Source organism: Martes martes, assembly GCF_963455335.1.
Source record: "Martes martes genome assembly, chromosome: 1".
In the NCBI taxonomy this organism is placed as follows: domain Eukaryota; kingdom Metazoa; phylum Chordata; class Mammalia; order Carnivora; family Mustelidae; genus Martes; species Martes martes.
The window spans coordinates 61,945,718-61,968,250 of NC_137888.1; the positions used below are offsets into that span (position 1 = coordinate 61,945,718).

General features: G+C 38.2%; 1 protein-coding gene across 2 annotated transcripts in view; it reads right to left on the reverse strand.

Moving 5' to 3' along the window:
• Nucleotides 1–22,533, reverse strand: part of LSAMP (limbic system associated membrane protein) — a gene marked incomplete at its 5' end in the record, with an annotated part of 646,638 nt that overhangs the window by 445,863 nt on the left and 178,242 nt on the right. The gene's annotated exons all lie outside the window — the stretch shown is intronic.

Here is a 22,533-nt window from a genome sequence, read left to right on the forward strand (position 1 = left end):
TAACCTTATTTATTCCCAAATTCATTTCAAATGATCTAATCTCCTATTATGTAGCCAGATATATTTCCAGTTCCCTACCAGGAAAATCTTTGTTTCGATACCTAACAGGTCCTTATCTTCTCTTCCAAACATTCTCTGTTCCCTTCATTTTAATCTATTTAAATTCCAAAACAAGAATCCATCTGTGTGTCTAGAATATCCTTCCTCCTACTAATATTTGAGTGTTTGGATTTTTGTTATCATTTTCTTCTTTGCCTCAGTGAGACTTACCTAACCACACCAACTTAAAACAGCTGCCCTGTGGCAAGAGAAACAAAAGCAAAATTAAACCACTGGGGCTACACCAAAATACAAGAGCTTTTGCACAATGAAGAAACAATCAACAAAACAAAAGGACAACCTACCAAATGGGAAAAGCTTTGCAAATAATATATCTGGTAAGGGGTTAATATCCAAAATATATAAAGAATTCATACAACTCAACACCAAAAAGTCACAAATAACCCAATTAAAAATTGGACAGAACACATGAATAGGCACTTTTTTCAAAGAAGACATACAAATGGCCAACAGACACATTAAAAGATGTTCAACAACACTAATTATTAGGGAAATGCAAATCAAAACCAAAATGAGATATCACCTCATACCTAACAGAATGGATAAAATATAATAAAAAATAACAAGTGTTTGCAAGGATGTAGAGAAAGGGATGAGAATATAAATTGTGCACTACTGATGTGTACTACTGATGGGAATGTAAATTGGTGCAGCCATTATGGAAAACAATATGGAAGTACCTCAAAAAATTAAAAAATAGGGGCACCTGGGTGGCTCAGTGGGTTAAGCCTCTGCCTTCGGCTCAGGTCATGATCTCAGGGTCCTGGGATCGAGCCCCGCATCGGGCTCTCTGCTCAGTGGGGAGCCTGCTTCCTCCCCCCTCTCTCTCTGTGCCTGCCTCTCTGCCAACTTGTGACTTCTGTCTGTCAAATAAATGAATGAAATCTTTAAAAAAAAATTTAAAAATAGAACTGTAAAAAAAAAAAAAAAAGAACTGTGATGTAATACAGCAGTTCCTCTTCTAGGTATTTATCCAAAGAAAATGAAAATACTAATTTGAAAAGACCCTGTGTTCATTGTGGCATTATTTACAACAGCCAAGATATGACAGCAACCTAAATCTCCACTGACAGATCAATGAATAAAGAAGATATGTATGTATATACAATGGAATATTACTCAGCCATAAAAAGAGTAAGATGTTGGTATTTGTGACAACATGGATAGACTTAGAGAATATTACACTATGTGAAATAAGTCAGACAAAGAAAATACCATATGATTTCACTTACACATGCAATCTAAAAAAACAAAACAAAATGGGAACAGATTCACAGATACAGAGAACAAATGATGGTTGCCAGAGGGGAGGTGGGTAGCAGATAGACAAAATAAATGAAGGAGATTAAGGGGTATAATCTTCTAGTTATAAAACAAAAGAGACATGGGATGCAATGTACAGCATAGGGGATACAGTCAACAATATTCTAACAACTTTGTATGGTGACAGATGGTAACCAGAATTATTATGGTGACCATTTTGTAATGTATATATTGAATCACTTTGTTGTATATCTGAAACTAATAAAAAATGGTGTGTCATTTGTCCTTCAATTAAAAAAAGAAACAAAAAACCTCCTGGGGCACTTGGGTGGCTCAGTCAGTCAAGTATCTTGTCTTTGGCTCTTGTCATGATCTCAGAGTGCTGGGATCCAGCCCCACATAGCATTCCCCAATTCAGTGGGAGTCTGCTTCTCCCTCTCCCTCTCCCCCTCCCCATGCTCCTCTCCTCTCCCTCTCTCAAATAAATAAATAAAATCTTAACAACAATACCAACAAAACCTAACTCTGCTGTTTTCTTCTTTCCTTAAAGGGTTAAATCCTAATGTCTTAGGAAAACAAAGCCCTTCAAAATCTGACCCATATTTTCCTCTTAGCCTTTATTCCTACCTTTTTCATCTACAGCCTATATTCAAGGTGTATAAAATTTCTTGCTGTTGTCCAAATATATTAGACCCTTAGTTCTAGTATACACTGTTCCCTCTGCATAAAGTTTTTTTCTTTCTTCATCATAACAATTCCTCTCAGACCCCATGTAACCTCTTTTGTGACATTTTCCCCATATCTTAACAAAATCCGTTTGTCCCCTGTGTTTTACTTTAGCATTTACTACATCACACTACATATATATGTAGGCAGTGTGCCTCCTGCTGGACTGTCAATCCTTGTAAGGCAGGGAACATATATTAACCATCACTATCCCTGTAGCCCAACACCTGCCTGCAATGGAATTTGCTGAATGGATGAATACATATATTTGTTAATTCAAACAATAGGAGACTATAGCCATTTTCTTCGGAGTTTTTTATTTTCTCAAAGGAAATCAAAATTGAAACAGAGAAGGATGATTCTAAGGGAAGAGAGAAGGAAGAAAGGGGGAGAAAGGGGGGAATATACTTCAGAAATGAAATGCAGACTTCCACTCCATGGTTCTTCAAGAGAAAAAGGAGGAGGAGGGAGAGAGAAAAAAGAAAATGAACACACACACACGCACACACACAGATCAAAAGGTAAGTGGTCTGCATTACTGTTTCATTAGTTCTCATAGAAATATCAAATCAAAGAACAGTAGAAGAAATGTTAGCAATCATCCAGTCCAAACTCGTACTATGCCAAAGAGAAAAATTGTACAACGATAGGTTTGATTTGCTTAAAAACATTCATTTAATAAGTAGTAGAACTTTGAGTTTTCTAAAACAAAGATTAATGATCCCTTCACACATCAAATTTTTCTTTTAGGCATTTGCTAGTTTCCAGAATTAAAACACAACCTTATTCTTTCTACTACCATTTTTATTTCCACGTTCCAAACACATTCTACAAGCTTAAATGCAATTTTCTGATATATCATTGCCTAAGTACATTTAGGGGAATACATAGAATGATAAAAAACAAAACAAAACAAAACAAAACAAAACCCCAAAACATCATATACAATTTTTCACTTGAAAAGAAAGGTTAGGGGTGAAACATCTTGTATGCATACAACAGGAGCGTATGACACTTAAACACATGTAATTTTAAATCTCTGAAAAAATAAATCTCTATACCTTTTCTGCAAAAGTACCTTATTTTCATTGTTATGTTTTGATATGAACGACTATAGCAGGCAAATGCCAGTATTCGCAGCCCTAGTCCTAGTTTGTCTGAGAAAATTATGCCAAGCGTGCAGTGCCATCTGCTCCTGTAGTGATGCCATCCTTCCATTTTTCAGCATGGTGATAAACAACCCAATTGCACATTATTCTCTGAGCTCCACAAGCACCTCAGGGCAGGAGAGAGGAGGGGATGCGGTCCCCCTATGTCACATCCAAAGTAATGCATATAGCAGGGCGGGGAAGGGAGAGGCAGGAACTGCACACTTGGAGTAAAGAATGGGAGGACAGTCCTAGAAACACCCAAACAGCAATAGGACAGATTCTTTCCTACTTTGCAAATGTCCTGGTAGTGATGATGATAGGACAGAGGTGGAGTAGGGATGGGGGGTGATGTTCATTTCAGAACATCGTGTGGTATTAACAATTCATGTTGAGCATATATCCCATTTTTAGTAAGACATAAAAGTGAAGTCATGGAACTCTAATCTCAATAAAGTGGTGTGAAAGTTGAGAGAATCGTAAGTCTGGGAGTGACCATGACCTAATATTTAAATTGCTCCTCTAATTTCCCTGCCTCTGCATTTAGCTGGCTTCCGTTGGTGCATAATCAGTGATAGCAAACTCATTCCCTTGTTCTATCACACAAAGACGTTTCTATATATAGACCAGGATTTGTAGACTTTAGGGATGTATCCGCCACACAGTTTCTTAGTTTCTAAATAAAACAAATCATTATATGGCATCAGTGTTACCCTATAAGACCCTAATTCGGAAGTTGGATAAGTATTTAAGAACGTTAACATGTCAAGATATATTTTGCCAATTTGAGAAATAAAAGTCCCACAAATATGACATAGAAAAATAAAATTATGGAGATATTTAGAGACATTTTTGGGGAAATTGTGGGAGCAGAGTATATAATAACATTTTGGGTAAGAAGAAGTTTTAGGACTAGGGTAAGCTCATATCAAGCTGAACTGTGGCCTGGAATCAAGTATGGAATCCAAAATAAGAGACTTTAGCGACTGAGGTCTATCTCTGGTCTTTGACTTGTCAAAGTACAGGTGAAATAATGTAATTAAACCTAAAATGATCATGAAAACCAACCAACAGTGATCTGTGCCAGGCCAAACTTACCCATCTGAGAAAGCTCATGCAATTACTTACTACTTCACTCAAAAGATAATGAATCAACATATTTGCATCTAGAGAACTATACAGCACGGTGGGTTTGCATCCATATGCTATAGTAGCAAAATCACAGGAGAGTAAAGGGTGGTGACCCTGAGGGCATGTTCTCAAGGACATATTCTTTAAAAGTGATACTATTAGTCACCTGGGTAATGCCAGTTACCAAATTCTGTGCCAGGTAATGTGCTTGGTTCTAGAAATATGAAGATGAAGTAGACAGATATCCTACCTCTAGGAGTTCAAATACTAGAAGGAAAGATTGATACATACATAACTAATTTACTTAGGAGCTAGGAGGAAGGTCTGAATCCTGGGGTAAGTTAGAAATGTCTCTGGAAAGGCAATGGGATTTTAGGTTCCAGAGCCTTGAAAAATGAGTGGGATTTTGACAGCTAGAAAAGGAGAAAGGGCTATTCCAAGCATCTGTGATGTTTGCACAAGACAGAATAAACCACTTAGTCCATACCTTCTGTTCTGCAAACATTATCTTGAGTTGGTAAGTCAGGCAAAGGAAATAAGGCTCACTTCTATGTCATAGCCAAGCTGCTCAATTTTCAGGTCAGCTCCTCTTGGACCCTTTTGCCTTGAACCCTTGGACCCTCTCTGCCCTACCCTGCTCATGCTTCATTGAGGTTCCTTAGCAAGACACCAGGCCAAAGATGCCTGTGCGTATATGTAGACATGAGTACAGCCACAGGTCTACATAACCTTATGTGTGAAAAAATAGCATCTGTTCTTCAGGCTGATAAAATGCCCATCAGAAGACTCTTTAAAATGCACTAAAGTTTAATAACCCCTTTGAGATTCTGAAAGTCAGGGTATGTGTTGATCTAAGGTGTATCCAAAATAATATGCTCTGATTTCAGGATCAGTAAGTTATCTAGTTATCTTTTTGCCTTGGTGCCTGGCAAAGTTGTCTACCTAATCTGGGGAGCTAGTGGTTCTCAGATGCTTCTGGAAACTAGAGAAGATCCTTTAATATCTAGTCTTTTGGAACAGCATACCTAGGAAAAGTCCCAGAAAATACCACTCCAGGAAACCCCTTTCGATAACACTTAGCTAAAGCTACAAGCCAGTACTGCTTTGTAGCATAAATTTACTATTATTGTTATAGTTTCATCAATGACAATATCACATTATCAATAACCAGGCTACTAAAATGATTATGTAAAATTTACAAAGTGCTTCCAAGTGCATTCATTTAAGCTTCCCCATGAACCCTAAAATAAATATTACAATGTCCCCCATTTTATAAATAAGGAGCCTGAGATCCAGAGAAATAACTGACTTGCCCTGGATCACTCAGCTATTTGACAGCAGTGCCAGAGAAAAACCCAGACCTCCCAGAATGATGATCTGTGCCTAACAGACTCAGATTCACTAAAATGAGTAACATAGTGCTTGGCAGTAATACTCATACTGTATTTCCTTCCCCATTTTAGTTTAAGGATGGTATTGCTAGTTCCTCTATGAATACTTGGTTCAAGTGAGAGGACATCTTCTTTGCTGCCCAAGACATGATGTAAAATCCATAGTATCAGGAGTTTCTGGAACTTTCTATCTAATCTAAAAAAAAAAAAATCACACCACTATTGACAATGCTTTTGGTAACACTTCCTTTTTTATAATTTTATTTTTTTTTAAATTAACTTATTTTGAAAGAGAGAGTGTGTGAGTGAGGGTGGGGGGAGAGAAAGAGGGAGAGAAGGAATTTAAGCAGAATCTACACCCAGTGCAGAACCCAGTATGGAGCTCCATTTCATTACCCTGAGATCAGGACCTGAGCCAAAATCAAGAGTTAGAGGCTTAACTGACTGAGCCACCCAGAAGCCTCTACACTTCCCTTGTTAAAGGGCTATTTCCTTCACCATGACTGCCATTCATTTTTCTTTTTTTAAAAGATCTTATTTATTTGAGATAGACACAGAGAGAAAGAGATTGCATGAGTCAGGGGGAGGGACAAAGGGAGAAGGAAAAGCAGACTCCCTACTGAGCAGAGAGTCTGATGTGGGGTTCGATCCTAGGATCCTGAGATCATAACTGGTCCAGAGGTAGATGCTTAACCAACTGAGCCACCTACACAGTCTATCCATTCATTTTTCAATTCATGCCCCCTCCCCAAAAAAATCCAAGAAAGTACCCTATCTGTATAGAAATTAAACATAAATTATTACCCACAGTGGAGCAGATACTTCATACCTCTTCCTTCAGATGTTCAAAACTGTGATGAAGAAAATAAAAAAGCTATAAAAAGAAAAAAAAAAAAGGAAAAGGAATCACTGCTGTCCATGTGCCCACCTTCTTCTTAGAGGTGGAACAAAATATGCAAGCAGAGAATGGATGATTGTATCATTCTTTAGGTAGGATTTCTTCCAGAGATGAAAGGTTAGCTGTCCACGTGCCCACCTTCATCTTGTTGCCTTGTGTTCAGACCCCTGCTTGCTAAGGCACACCGCCCCCGTGCAAAGACATGCTGCTCCCAGCAACTGTTTGCCTTTTTATAAAACACATCCCTGCCATTTACACAGATCAGTTGCAAGAATATTCTGTGGGAGCAAATTATTATTAATTTAAGGCAGAAACATCTGACTTGAGCCTGTATTTAACTTATGATTTTTCTGATGAAATCCTCATTAGAATTTCATAAACTCTTTAATCTAACATTACTAATTCAGCCACAAAACTTATGTTAATATTTTGCAGGTGGCATGGCTAGTATAAAAGGTAGAGATGGGAAAGAAGCAGCAAGCACCTTAACACCAAGAAAACTTTTCTAACAGAAGTCGGTCATGGGGCCAAAACCACTCAGCAGGTGCTTTACCCATAAGGTTAATCACACTGAAAGAAGGTGAATTCATTAGCAAAAGAGAGGTCACAAATACATATACAGGCAGGCGAGGTAAGATCGTTCAAATCCAATGGGTCACTTCTTTCACATCAAGACTGTAGAGGGCAGCTCCTTTAAAGAAACTGAACTAGGTCAGGCAAAGTATTTCAGCAAGAATAGATAGCTGACCCATTCCTCAGGAGGGCTTGCTATAATGTGATAGGAGCGGAGCTTGAATGACATCTAAAAACAATTCCTGGGCTAAAAGCCTATGAAAGATTTTTTACTTGCAAACACCTTAATTTCATTTTATGGAAGCCTCACTTTTTTAGATAGACCAAAATTCAGGGCTTATCACTTGAATCATGTTGTGCCTTCAAATTTAAATGGATGGTAAAGAGCACTATTTGTTAAGCCTGAAGTCCTCAAAGCTGAAAAACTCATTCTGCTTCTCATACATTTGACCAGTAGTGACAAATCACCAGCTGTAGGCAGCCCAAGCAGCCAATGTTTATTAAACGTCTCACTCAACCCTAAACCTCATGAATTGTTTAACATACAAGAGAGACAAAAAGCTAGTATTTCTCCTCGTGTCAGCTCTTGTTAGGAGTGTCTCTGCTCCTCTCACTGCTGGCTATGAACAACATTAACATTCGTTGTTCTTAAACACATGGGGGCTTGGGGAGCCTCTGTATACACAGCCAATCCTGAGCCAAGTATCTACAAAGATACATGCTGTCTATAAACCCAAAGAGACAAATGCGAGGGCCACCCCAATAGTACACACTTAGAAGGTTAGGGCAGTTCATAGAGTGTTCTGCCTCCACTGGAGACAATTTGGATATGCTAGAGAAAGAACCCAGTAGTCTCACACAAAAGAAGAAACCCTCACAAGATCAATACAGACAAAACAAGACTTTTCAAGTCATCCATTTAAAAGTTAGCTGTAAGGGAAGTAGTTTTAGGTAACCTGTGACCTGCAAGATGAAGATTCTTATTCAGCCTTTGGAGTAATTAAAGAATTTCATCACTGTGGTTTTTCCATGCTGCTTCCCTCAATAATTTGTGGGGAAAATCAGAGTGTGCACTCTAGGGATAGTAGGTGGTTGGTTCATTTGAAAAATCTTTAGAGGCACTTGTAATCATGAGTCCCTGTGACTCTAAGTAGCTAAACATTTTAAATACATGTGTTGGATTTCTTTCTCTGTGAAGAAAATATTTTAGTATTATGAATGTGAATAATTCAAGGAAAACTTTACTGCAATAAATGTCTACTTGACTTCACAAATGTCACCATAAGGTTAACCTTAAAGGATTTCTTTCTGATTTGTAACTAGCCTCCAAGAAGGCTAATTCCATAACATCCATCATTAAGAATTAGGTGATGACTCCAGTGAGCTGGAGATGTAAGTCCTGATCAAAGACAGAGCCTCTTTGGTCTACAATGTCCTGACAAATGGGGTGGGGTGGGGGGAACCCACGAAAGTTTTAGTAAGTCTATCCCTTTCTAGAGTTTTTGGTCAATATGATTTTCAGCTAAACTTGTTGTCCCAGAACTATTCCAGATTTGGAGAATTATCAGAGCTATGGAGCACAGCACATGGCCTCAACCTTCCCCTCCTCTTTCTTCTTAAAGAGAGAGCTAGGGATCTTCTTGATACATTACTATTGCAAAGGAATCTAAAAAATGCATACATTTTGCAAATTGAACAAATACAGAAATAAAACACCCTTCACCATCTGCACATACCGGCCAGCCATATAATGTGATTTTCAGTAATCAGATGCCATCCATGGAAAGACAGAAAACGGGAGGTGGTATTTTCCATTAGCAAGATCCAATCTCTGAACAAAGAATTTCTGTGGTGGTTGTAAACATCAGCTAAACTCCCTGGAGAAACACATTTTTCTAGAACATTGTATATATGTAATACATATAGCATGTTTTTATTACTATTATTTGTCTTTTATCTTTCACATATCTTTGCAGACGACAATTCACAGAAGCCCAAAATAAGACTGCAGAGGCAAGGGAAAAAGAGAGCACTAGATAACATTAAGTGTAATAAACCTGAAGATTTCTCTTTTTTGTTCATACAGCTGAAGTTAGTCTGCAGGAAGACCTTTGTGTATTCCTTTTAGAAATAAGGAAATTTCTCATTTGTTGTTGTACATCGGACATTAGCAGCTGCTGTGCTTCAGCGAACTCAAAGTTTTAAAGTGGAAAAAGAAAAAAAAAAGATAAAACAGAGTTTGAAATTTAAGAGTGAAGCGCAATGTCAAGAAACCAGAGTGGAAAAGGTAGCATTCAAATGGCTATAAAGGCCTTTCTCAAAAGGGCTCAGCAAGATCATTCTCATTCTCCAATAGTCATAACATTTTTCAAGTGCATACATCATTTTCAAATCACCAACTTCTTCCCAATTTAAATACCTTGGGCTTCTTCCCATTACTGTCTTTCCCTAGAGTTCCAGAATGGGCCCAAATCCTAGTCTAGCAGCACTGACTGTACACATCCTCCATGGGGGATATTTAATATGATAACCTATAGAGTAGTTTCTCTGTTAACATACCCTGTATATGCATGCAATATTCTCTAAGGACTGAGACCGTGATGTATCTAATAGTATCCAAAACCTCCTTGTCATCCCACACAGAGAAGGTGGTAAAAAATTATCAGTTGATGATAAAACCTCTGTATCCATTTTGTAACCAGCAGTCTGTCTAAAAATTAGATCTGGATTTGACAGTTCTCATATTCATTCATGCAACAAACAGATTTATACAGATTTCACTCACTACTTCCCACTTGCATTTCAAGAAAAGGCATTTCAAGAAATGGCATCATGTGGCCAAACCAAGAATGAGAAGAGAAGAGACAATTTAAAACAGACAGAGATTAGAAGAGGGGGCCCAACATGCCTTGGTAGAGATGACTGTTAGTCTGGTTTACTCCATTTCTGCCTCTTGTGAATAAATAAGATCAGTTTCTCTGTAGTACCTTCTCTTCTCAACAATGTCACAGACAGATCCTGTTGAGACTCAAACTTGAAGCAAGTGCCACTGACTTCACCAGGACCAGAAAAAAGCTAGCATGTGGCTTCATAAGAAACTCTGACTACAATCTGTGTAGTGGTTGAACTCATTAGTTTAATCTCTCTAGAAAGAAACTCTGATGATTGGAACTATTTCACAAGAAATTTCCCAGAACTCAAAAATCGTTTTATAATGCATTTTTTGCACAAACCTCCCTGGTTAAAAACTTACAAATTTGCCAAGAATATTCACTTTTGCATTGGGTATTGGCCAATTTCTGAATCTCTCTTCTGTTTCCCTGGAGAGGATTTCTGAAAAGAAATTTACCCTCAAACTTCTTCAGATTGGAGAGGGGGGAGGGACTCTTTACCAATTACTGAAGCTGGACATTAGAAAAGCACCTTTCTCCTGTTCTCTGTGTGACATGACATTTTATCTACATTTCCGTCTCATTTCAAAGAACAGTTCTAGATTTTTATAGACAAAACCCTCTTCTCCTGACCTGCCCACCATCACTGATGGTGATATTCAATAACATGCTTATGTCCTGACATAACAATTATGAAACTGAAAATGGAAAAAAAAAAAGAATAATTGAGTGCATTAGATTTTAGAAGAAAATATCAAAGCATAATCTTATTTTAACACTTCAGTGAAGAAAAGGAAGATTGAGAGGCTGTGAACCCTGAGAAACAAACTGAGGGTTTGGGAGGGGAGGGGGTTGGGGGGTTGGGTGAGCCTGGTGGTAGGTATTAAGGAGGGCAAGTATTGCATGGAGCACTGGGTGTGGTGCATAAACAATGAATCTTCAAACACTGAAAAAAAAATTTTTTTTTAAGTGAAAAAAAAAAAAAAGAAAGAAAAAGAAAGAAAAGAAAAGAAAAGGAAGATTGGCCAGAGAGATCCAAAGGAGTACCAGAGAGAAAGAGTATGATGGTTTAAACATGAATTTACTGACAAGTTTGCTACTGGGTAAAAGTCTTCAGTTAGTGCAGACACAGTGTAGAAGTCCACATGCTAGCACAAATTGATTACATGCCAGAAGTCTCTTTCAACAGCCACTTTGAAACATGTATATTTATAGACAAAGAGAGCCATAAAAATTGCATATGGTCTTTTGACTGCTTGAGCACTTAACTTTAACTAGAGAAGTGAAGTGGAAGCCAACTTAATCTTTCTCCTAGTTTTTTAATACTTCGGTGCTACAATATTACACCTACTGTTACAATTTGCTACTCTTAGTTAAATCCCTGAAGGCCATGCTCTGAGATTCCTAAGACTAGAAGCTGAAGGATCTAAGAAAGGGAAGGATTGAGCTTCCATGACAATTAGATGAGGAGTCCCTTTAGGAATCCAAATCAGCTTGGGCTTTGGGGGGGTAAATGTATGCTTTCAGGAAAAAGAATAAGAAATGTGTATTACTAATATGGCCTAGAGGAGAAATCATACTTAAACAGGAGGTGCCATTCGAGAAGGTTGTGTGTTTATTTTTTTAAGTGGCACACTGAGTCATGATGGAAAGGGTCAGACACCAGTGGATTGTTTATATTTGTGACCATTTTCCTTCTGTCCCAGTTTTCCTGTTTCTTGCTGGTGCTTCCCTGTTTATCCAATCTAATGCAATAAAATGCATAATTAATTTCTAAACGCTTCCGTTGAGCGGTGCAATTTGTCAAGTCGAGTTGTTAATAGAATTAAGCTTTTTATCAGCGATTAGCAAAAGAAGGTAAAAAAAATTAATTACGGAATTGTATGCCTCCCTGGTTCAAAGCCAGGTTTTGGATTAAATGTTCGATAAAGGTTTCCTGACACGTTATAAAACATTTAGCAAGAGCTGCTTTCCCCCAGTGTGTTTAAAACCTGTCTCTGTGCAGAACCAACCAGCAAGGCAGACCTTTGTGCATGCCAGCGTGGGAAGATAGAAAATCACTTTTACAAAATACTGAGGAAAACATTGGTTTTTCTTACGCTGCTCAAGAGAAAGGACAACCTATGACCTCACAGGTGTTTTCCATCTTTTAATCTTTGATAGTGTGATTTGCAGCTTGAGTGAAGGGAAAGAATTGGTTGGAGGGAATGACAGAACAGTACACTGATGACATAGTTAACATATAACATGCCTCCAGCTGTAATTATATATAACTTACCTACACAGGTTAGTATGTAAAAGCTGTTCAAAATACCTGATCTTATCTAATCTCTAATACAATTTATCCATGTCTTCTGTGCCTGGCAATTTCTTCTCTCTTCTGCGACCTCATCATCTCATTTTCTTATTAAGTTGAGTATTTTGACCTATTTCGTACCCTCCCTTTCTCTAGTCCAAATGAGGAGGAAGAATAGAAAAAATGAATCTCATGGATCAGATGCCGACATCCATTCAGTCACTTTTTATGAGTGGCACTAATGACTTCTTCAGTAGCAGGAAACAAGCCCCATTTGACCTTTCTTCCACTGCCTATAATCAGGTGCAGTGAGCACTTCTTGCCTATTCTTCTGGGGCTGCCATGCTTTGGGTCATCTGTTTCCAAATCCCACTGCTGAGGTCCCTCTGGGCAAAGCCCAGGGCATGGGTTCCATAGCAAACTTGTGCTCTTCAAAGAAGGCACACTCAGTGTGGAAGTCCTGAATTCTAAACTTAGCATGGAGGCTAGGGGTTGCCTTTCAGCTTCAGAATCATGGCCCCTAATGTCCCCCACAGAGGAGGGCCAAGCATTGGAGTTACAGGGAACTTGCAGCACAGATGAATAAAATTGGTACTCACAATCAGAGTAGATCCAATTTATGCATATATACTCTATCTGTCAGAAACCTGGAGTGGGGACAGGGGAAGGAGTAGTAGGCTCTAAACACACAATATGTAAAGCGTTCTTCTTTTATCACAGGTGCTGTCTTAGACTGAACTGCTGTGTATATGTATGTATGTGTATATATACACGTACATACATACATATACATATATGAGTATGTACATATATATATACACTACAGATTGGGTGCCTTAAATAATGAACAGTTATTTCTTATTGTCCTAGAGGCTGGGAAGGTCAAGACAAGGCACCAGCAGTTACGGTATCTTAGAGAGCCTGCTTCCTGATTCATAGATTGTCATCTTCTCACTGTGTCCTCAATACGGCAGAAGAAGCAAGAGAACTCTCCAAGGCCTCTTTTATAAGGACACCAGTCCCATCCAGAAAGGCCCAACCCTCACAACCTAACCACTTCATAAAGGTCTCACCTCCTAATACCATTGCATTGAGGGTTAGGATTACAACATAAATTTGAAGAGGACACAAATATTCAGTCTGGAAGAGATTTTCACTCTTCTATTTTCTTAGTCTGCTTTTTTTTTTTTTTTTCCTCTTCTATCTTTTCTGCTTTCCAACATTTTTGGATAGTTTGTTGAGTAGTCATGCAAGATTCAATTTGTAAGTATTCAAAGTGTAGTACAGTATGACTACTGTATGTAACAAATTTGGATTATATAAAAGGTGTTATTGTAGATCCTATATAATATTATAGGGTTTTTTTTCCGTAAATATTTGCTGCTAATTGTAAAATGAACAAAAGCAATAAAAGAACATGGAATCAGTTTAGTTATCTGGTTAAGAATTATACTGAACAATATAATTTTTCTGATTGTTTGAATCTAAGTTCAATGAGCATTAGGGACATTTTTAGTCTTGCTTATTATCACTGTAACCTCATTACATAGAATTTCTGATACATAGTAGGCACTTCATAAATATTAGTTAAATCAATAAATAGTTGAGTAAATGTTATTTGTTGTGTTTTTTTTTCTTGATCCAACTCTTTTATTGATTTTTTAAAAAGCATTTCTTTGCTCCCTCAGGAAACACAGGAACATATTTGGACTTTCCTTAATGACTCAGAGTTTTGCAGCACCTCATTAAGTAAGTAATATTAATTAAGACTATAAAATTAATAACTTGACAATTATCAGGTAAAATGGGAGGAATTAAAGCTGATCCTTACTGACCCTAATTGTCACCCCACTTTGTTTTTGACTGATTCTTTGATTCCAGCTTGTCTTCTTGTCCTTAATCTCATTCTTATCAAATAATAAAGAATGTGCAATTTTTCGGCCTCCTGAACTAAATTTAATACAGTTGCCTTTCTACAAAATTAATGAGTAATCCAAGGATGAATCTATCTTCTCCCAAATTGTTTTCCAACCCTCATTATAATCTTCCTTATCATTTGTATAGGTCTCTTTTGAATTTTCAGTAGCTTTTAAAATATCCTTTATCCGTTGAGCATTAATAATAACTTAGTTAAGTAGGGAAGCTTTACTTCATTCTTTTTTTTTTTTTTTCCATTAAGAACCCTCTCCATTTGAAAGACTAGTATATTTGAAAACTTTAATCTTTAAAATATACTAAACAGATTGTCAGGGACAACTTTTTTCAAAGTTTTCCTTTTTACTAAAATTTAAAGCAATTCTAGAAAAAAGCAACATTTAAAAAAATCTTGTACTATAATTAGGTGATGGAGATCTCTTCTGCATAAGTTTATTAAGTAACACCTAGGTCCATAGTTTGAATTAAGGAAGCAACAATCACCAACAGGAAAATAATACCACGTATTAACTCTGCCTCCTGAAGGGAACACCACTGCCTAACAGTAAAACTGAGTTGTTACTTTCAGGTGAGCATATGCTTCTACAGGGATCACTTTTTTCATGTATAATTATGTAAAGTGAGTACTCAGTAGGAACATGAAAGAGAAAGACAGAAACACATTTATGCATAAATTTGCAATTTCTTGGCAAATGGTTTATGTGTAACACTCTTGAAAATTACTGGAATGATATTTTCCATCAATAAAAATTTCATTTTTTAAATATCTTATTAATAGAGCATTTATTTGTCTTCCTTCTGTCAAGCCCCGAGTCAACAACTTTCCCCGGGCTGCCAGACGAAATATGGAACGGAACAGGGCAGATGAGACGCGGGAGAAAGACCTATATATGGGAGGCAGAGACACGGCAGAGGATGGGAAAGGCCACCATCGGGCTAAAGCGTCCCCTGACCTCTGAGAAGGCAAAATCCAGAATGGCGGAGGAGAAGAGCTGTTGCTTCATCGAAGGGTTCTAGGCAGAAGCAATGATGAGGCTCCCAAACACAATCCCAATTCCAATCCCAGTGCTAGGCACCTCTACTGGTGGCAGCTCCAGCCCCAGGAAACTTGGCTGCTGTACTGACGTCCCTTGAAATGTCCCCTGAGAGGGAGGCTACAGCTAGGAGTAAGTGAGGTCAGGGGATGGGGCTACCAAGCTGCCGACACTCTCTGTCGGTGTCTGGTTGTTTCACCGGTACTGTAGACATTGATTGGTTCAACAGCTGAGAGGTGCTCCTGGCCAAGAAGAGGCTGGAGGTGAACTTTGAGCAGGTGTATGTTTTCAGGAGAGGAGGGGGTGTGGCAGGAGAGCTGCTCCCAGCAGAGAGACCCATAAAAATTTCATTAAAAAAAAAAATCCCACACACGTCCTTACTTCACTGGATCTATAGACTTTTGAATTTGGCTTGGTCCTATACAAGGATTTTCTTCTCTTCCTTCTATCCTCCCTCCCTCCCTCCCTTCCTTCCTCCCTCCCTCCCATCCTTCCTCCCTCCCTTTCTTCCTTCCTTCTTTCTTTCTTTCTCTTTCTTTCTTTCTTTCTTTCTTCCTGTCTTCATCAAAACATAGTAGTTCACTGGGGCTCTAACACTCTTCAATGTATTTGGTAATTAAAACAACAGAAATTCAAAATTCTGTAGAATCGTGCAGTTGCTATGTATTTAGCTGGTGAATTTTCACAATATACATTTAGCTATTCAATGACATGTCAACCTTAACATGCCAATGATCTCTTTTTTCTTTTTTCAGGTTCGTTAGCCTTTATCTTTTTATCTTTTAAAAAAAATTTAAATTCAATTAATTGACATATAGTGTATTATTAGTTTCAGTGGTAGAGTTCAGTGATTCATTAGTCTTACAGAATACCAGTGCTCATTACATCACGTGCCCTCCTAATGTCTATCACCCTGTTGCCCCATCCCCCCAACCCCCTCCCCTCCAGCAACCCTCAGGTTTTTCTTATGATTAAGAGTCTTGTCTCCCTTTCTGATTTTATCTTGTTTTATTTTTCCCTCCCTTCCCCTATGATCTTCTGTTTTGTTTTTTAAATTCTACATATGAGTGAGATCATATAACTGTTTTTCTCTGTTTGATTTATTTCGCTTAGCATAATACCCTCCAGTTCCTTCCACGTTGTGGTAAATGACAAGATTTCATTTTTTTTTTAATGAAAATGCCAATGATTTCTTGTCAACAATGCACATACCTCAATCAATTAATTGTATGTATTCAAAACATGTATCTTAGCTTATTCATGATACATGGATGGGGCCACAGGTAGTAGTTAGAAGCACCCAAACAAAATGTGGTTTGCATGGTCTAATACCGTGTTACAGGTATAAAATAGTATTCAATTGTTATAGTTTGCTCACAAATGGTGAAGAACTTGGACTGGTTCATTTTCAGTCCTGACACTGTATAGTACATAAATGGAAACTGGAAAATTTTGCCCAAGTCTTTTCTTATGTTTATTGTTCTTTATAATTTATGTGTGTTTTCCTGTTTTTAAAAAAGATTTATTTATTTAAGAGGGAGAGGGAGAGCATGCATGGGAGGGTGCAGAATGAGAGGGAGAGAGGAAGATTCCCTGCTGAGCAGGGAGCCAGGTGCAGGGCTGGATCCCAGGACCCCAATATCATGAGCCCAGCTAAAATGAAGAGTTAAATTCTCAATGTACTGAGCCATCTGGGCACCCCTGTGTTATCCTATTTTAAAGCTTATACACACTTTGATAGATTACTTCTCTATGGCAACTGGAAGCCATGAGGATGTGAAGTGAATGGAACTAGCGATTCTTTAGAAAGCAGCACAGAAATATGTACAGTGGTGGTGCTGGTGGTGTTGATGTGCGGGGATGTGGCAGCATTGCTTGCAATCTCCTATTGGTTGAGTGTGAAGGTGACTGAGGATTCTTTTGGTAACAAATACCCTCAGATATAAGAAAGTGATTCTCCAAATTCTTCACTCCCTGCCATCAAAATGACTAGCCTTTCCTAACTCTGCAATAACATCACTATGCACTCTTTCTTCTTTGTTCTCATTTTATTTCATCTCAAAATACCCTTTTCCTATAGTTTTTCTCCACAACGTTCTATGTGCAATTTCCCAGGTATGGGTTGTCCCTTGAAAGGGTACATTTCCCGGTTTAAGTGTCTGTCTCACAAATACGGTCAAATCTCTGGTTTGAATTCAGGAAGGTGTTCTCTTTCTTTAAGGAAAGGAATGCTAAAATCATTTATTTTAATCTTTTAATAAAGATCCCTTTTTACATTTGTATAAGAACATTTAAATTTTCAAAGGTCTTAAACACATTTTATTTCATTTGGTATTACTGAGGCCCCTAGTGGTGGGTAGGACTCTAACCTCTAGGAGTCTCTCTCTGTCCTATCCAGTAATACATAGATTAAAAAATTTTAAAAAATGTATTAAACCACATGACTTCAATCTATGTATATGTGCTTATTTTTAAATAATATGCATGAACTGTTTTACTAAAACATTATGTCATACTAATATATTAAAAATGCAATTTATAGGGGTGCCTGTGTGGCTCTGTGGGTTAAAGCCTCTGCCTTCAGCTCGGGTCATGATCCCAGGGTCCTGGGATCAAGCCCCACATCGGACTCTCTGCTCAGCCGGGAGCCTGCTTCCTCCTCTCTCTCTGCCTGCCTCTCTGCCTACTTGTGATCTCTGTCAAATAAATGAATAAAATATTTTTAAAAAAATAAAATTAAAAAAATGCAATTTATATAAAAATCAAAATGAGATACAAATATAGCGTTTCGAATCATTTCTTCAAGACCTCAGTGCATACTCTTGGGACTGTCTTTGACCACTGCTTGACCTACCAGGTTATTAGCAACTGAACTTGGACACCTAGGGGGAGTGCTGCTCATTTGGGGAGGCTCCCCGATGGGGTTGGGTGGAACATTTATATTGCCACAGTAGCATAACTTCTAGCTTCCCATCTCCAGTTGCATTTTCTCTGGCCTGAGCCAGATCAATATTTGTGAGGCTCAGAGAAACAGAAGCCAATTAGTAAGCATCTGTGCCTTGGGGAGGGAGAACCTGGGCCCAAGGCCCATAGTCCAAGGCAGCATTTCTGGTAGGAGATCTGGCTTTCAGTGAAGTGCTTCTTGAGTGTTTGTTGATGGGGTAGAGGTGTAAGCAAAGGTAGAGCATCCCCTGGGGGAGGGCGCAGTTGATTAACATTCTGAGCATGTGAAACAGTTTGTGCACAATTAACTTTCCTGAAGTCTATTCCAGAGCTTTCAAATTATGTTTTGCATAGTGTAATTCTATCCTATTACCCTTAGCCACATACACCTTGGTATCACAATATTATAAATTATTTCTTTGCCTCCTTAGTGTTTACAACTTTCTGATATAGCACTTGTAGATAGTGATCATGCATATTCCTTCCTAGTTATCACAGTGAAACTAGAGCTATTTTATTCTTGTAATCTTTCCTCATTCGTCCTAAAGTTCTTTAATCATTTTTGTTGTTGGTTTCTTCTTTCATTTCCAGTTATCAGTATCTTTCTGATCCTGGGGCACTCAGACTTAGGCAGGGAATGCCAGATAGAGTCTCCCCTTACCGAACAAACAGGAGCTATAGGCTACAGCTTTCTTGTCCTGCGATAACATGAGTCTGTTTATGAAGCCAATGTTCTCACGCTTTTTTTATTATCTTAGCATCACATTGAATTATCAGCATGTCACCTTGCTATTTAGAAAACTGTCCTCTGATTCTCTCTTCTTCATGGCATCCTTCCACTTTAGTTCCTCAGTCTTTCTCATAGCTTTGAATTTCTTTTTTTCTCCCCCTCCAGTTTTGCTTTGCTTGAAGTGATCTGTGGGTTTGCACCATGTCCTGTTTAGGAAACAATGGCCTTTCTAGGAAATTAGCATAGTCAATTAGCAACCAAACTTTCTGAAGACTAAGTTTCTCAGAAATTCTTAGCGAACTGTGGGCAGGTTTGCAGAATGCACTGGTCTTGGAAATCTCCTTTCCTAAATGCTCTCCAATTTTGATCAGTCTTTTTGCCACTAGAATGTGTTGTGTCTCTCCATTTGGTTATGCATATCTACATTCCCACCTTTTTCCTAAAGTAAAGTAAGACAGGATTGAGCAAATATTTTAATACTCTATGTATTGATGTATATAATAGAAGAACAATTTGAGAATATATAAATACTAAATCACTTTCCTAATGAGCCTAATGGATCCTCTTACCATTTTCTTATTATTTTTCTGACCCAGATTGAGGTAGAAATACACTACTCATATTATATTTGCCATTTTATATGTTTTTCACCTGAGTGTAGTGGCTGTTGTGTTAAAAGAGAAGCATCTCGGGTACCTGGGTGGCACAGTCCGTTGAGCACCCAACTCTTGGTTTCAGCTCAGGTTGGGATCTAAGGTAGTAAGAACTAGATCCAAGTCAGGCTCCGCCCTCAGGGTGGAGTCTGCTTGGGAATTTTTCTCCCTCTTCCAACACCCCTCTTCCTCGCGTGTGTGCGCACTCTCTCTCTCCCTCCCTCTCTCGCTCCCCCTCTCCCTCCGTTGGTCTAAAATAAATAAATCAATCTTAAAAAAGAGAGAGAGAGAAGCATTTCTCTCATGGGCTATACAAACAGAATTAATAGGAAATTGTGTTGAGTGTTTGAGTTGTTAATATTAAACCTAAAATTTAACTATCTGGGAAGTAGAAATCGTAAACCATAGATCCTAGTCATGCTGTGAGATTTTAGTTTTCTTGGGCTTAGATCTTAGGGGATAAGTGATATATATGCTGATAAATTTCCTCTCTGACTCCGTATTGATGTTTTGAATCCATCCATGGGTACATTTTTTTTTTTTTTTTTGGTGTTGATGTTTTGAACATTTTTGACTCATCAAAATGTTCAACGTCCTCTCAGATTCTGAGTTTTTAGGCTATGGGCATGTGACTCTCTATTCATTCTGATGTTCTCTGTGAGTACCAGATAGATGGCAGGTACTTTTTGGTGCATGCAAAATAGGACTACCAAAACTTCTTTAGACTGTAGAATACTCTATCTGTAAAGCCACCATTGCACAGAAAAGAGTGCAGCAAATTTCTAGTCGTAAGTCACTTAGCATATCTTGCTAAGGGAGCAGGGAAAATGTTCAAAAGGATACAATGTTCTTAAGAAGAAGGAAAAAGACATTTACTGGGGGAAGCATGAAATTATCAAAGTCAAAGCAACCAATATTGCATGTGGCTTTCTGTGCTTGGAACCCTCTTCTAGGTCCCTCATGAAGTAGATGCAGGGACTAAGAGGTTCGGATGCACTCATAGAAACTGCTTTGCTAGGTGCCCTGTGAGTAGAAAATACAGTGATTTGTTTTGTTGGCTCTTAAAGCAATGGTTTATTTAGGGAGATATTTTATGGGTTGGGCTCTGTCATTCCACCCAACCTCACTGGGGAAATCTGTCTGCTCTCCATTAGACATAGAAAAGATGATGCTCTGTAGGAGAGGAAGAAAAAAAAAACATAGTAAAAGGCCATCTGTTTAATTTATGAATGGTAAAGATAACAAAGAATGTGATCAGGACGGATAGGTGATCGTAATTAACTATGTATACTTTCAATTGTAGGAATTAATCTACTATATAAAAGGATAGATATTTTAATAGTCACATATTTGGTAAGGAACTATATATTAAGTTTAAATAATATTTTCAGCTTTGTTTCTATAATGTGAGGCATGCTTTCATAAGCATATACCAAGATTATAGTTTTTATATTTTTTCTTATTACATCAACAGTTTTATGTCTTGAAGTACAGAGAATTCTAGAAATAAGACCTTGTATTTACAAGACTCCATTCTAACAGTTAATGACTAGGTCTACTAATATCATGAATATTCATCTACATAAAAAACTTATTCACTTTGTTGCATCCTTTGACTTCTAAGGGAAATATGGCAGCATGGTTTTGAGGCCAAGATTTTTACTCAGAGTGGAAGAAAGTCACTTGTGACTTCTTCACTCTGATGGTAATGGGACATACTCAGCCTCCTGGGAGAATGAGAGGTGAGTACAGAGGAAAGTACAGATCAGTTTTGAGAAGCTCCTTCTGAAAATGACAGTGTGTTTCTCCCAGGCAGGATAGCAACAGAACATGTCTACATGTCAGCTTGCACTTTGGTGTTACCACGTGTCTGTCTCATTGAAGGGAAACATCACCTTTTAGTACTAATTCATCTGATAATCCTGCAGAACACTTTTTGCCACCTCCTTGGTCTCTCCCTTTGTAGATCATAGAACTCTAAAAATTCACTCTTCTGGGATGAAGAGATAAGAAAGTTTTCCCTCTGTTCTCCTTTCAGATTATTCTTAATCTAGACTTCACTTTGGACCAAGGTGGAATTATCTGGAGTTGAGAGTCGGCCAACCTTGGGCAATGAATTGGTCTTGTGATATTTCCCATATACTAGAAAAGACTCATTTTCAAGACACCAACTCATGGCTCTTGTGAAGGCCAGGTGACTGCTGGCATGGCTCAGTTTCTAAGGTCAGACTCTGGGAGACTCAGTAAAGGAGACTGGTGTTTCTGCTTTGCAGTGAATACCAACAGAATAAGAGAGGGAAGGGATAAAGAAGAGATAGACAAGATGGTGGCAGGGATGGGTAAACATTGAACTCACCAGCCCTATTCTATTTTTAAGCCATTTATTTTCCAAGTCTCTGTATTTTCTTTGACAATGTCCCTGGTGATTTGGCAACCGCTTTCTAATGTCGATGAGCTACTCTGTATTATTCTCTTTATATTAACTTTTAGTTGAGGGAGGTTGGTTAGAGATTAGTCTCTAATTTGAAACAGATTTATTTTTTATTTTTTTTTAAGATTTTATTTATTTATTTGACAGACAGAGATCACAAGTAGGCAGAGAGGCAGGCAGAGAGAGAGAGAAGGAAGCAGACTCCCTGCTGAGCAGAAAGCCCGATGTGGGGCTCGATCCCAGGACCCTAGGATCATGACCCGAGCTGAAGGCAGCGGCTTAACCCACTGAGCCACCCAGGTGCCCCATTGAAACAGATTTATAATGCTGCACACATTTTACTGAAAATCACCTTTGGCATGATAAAGTA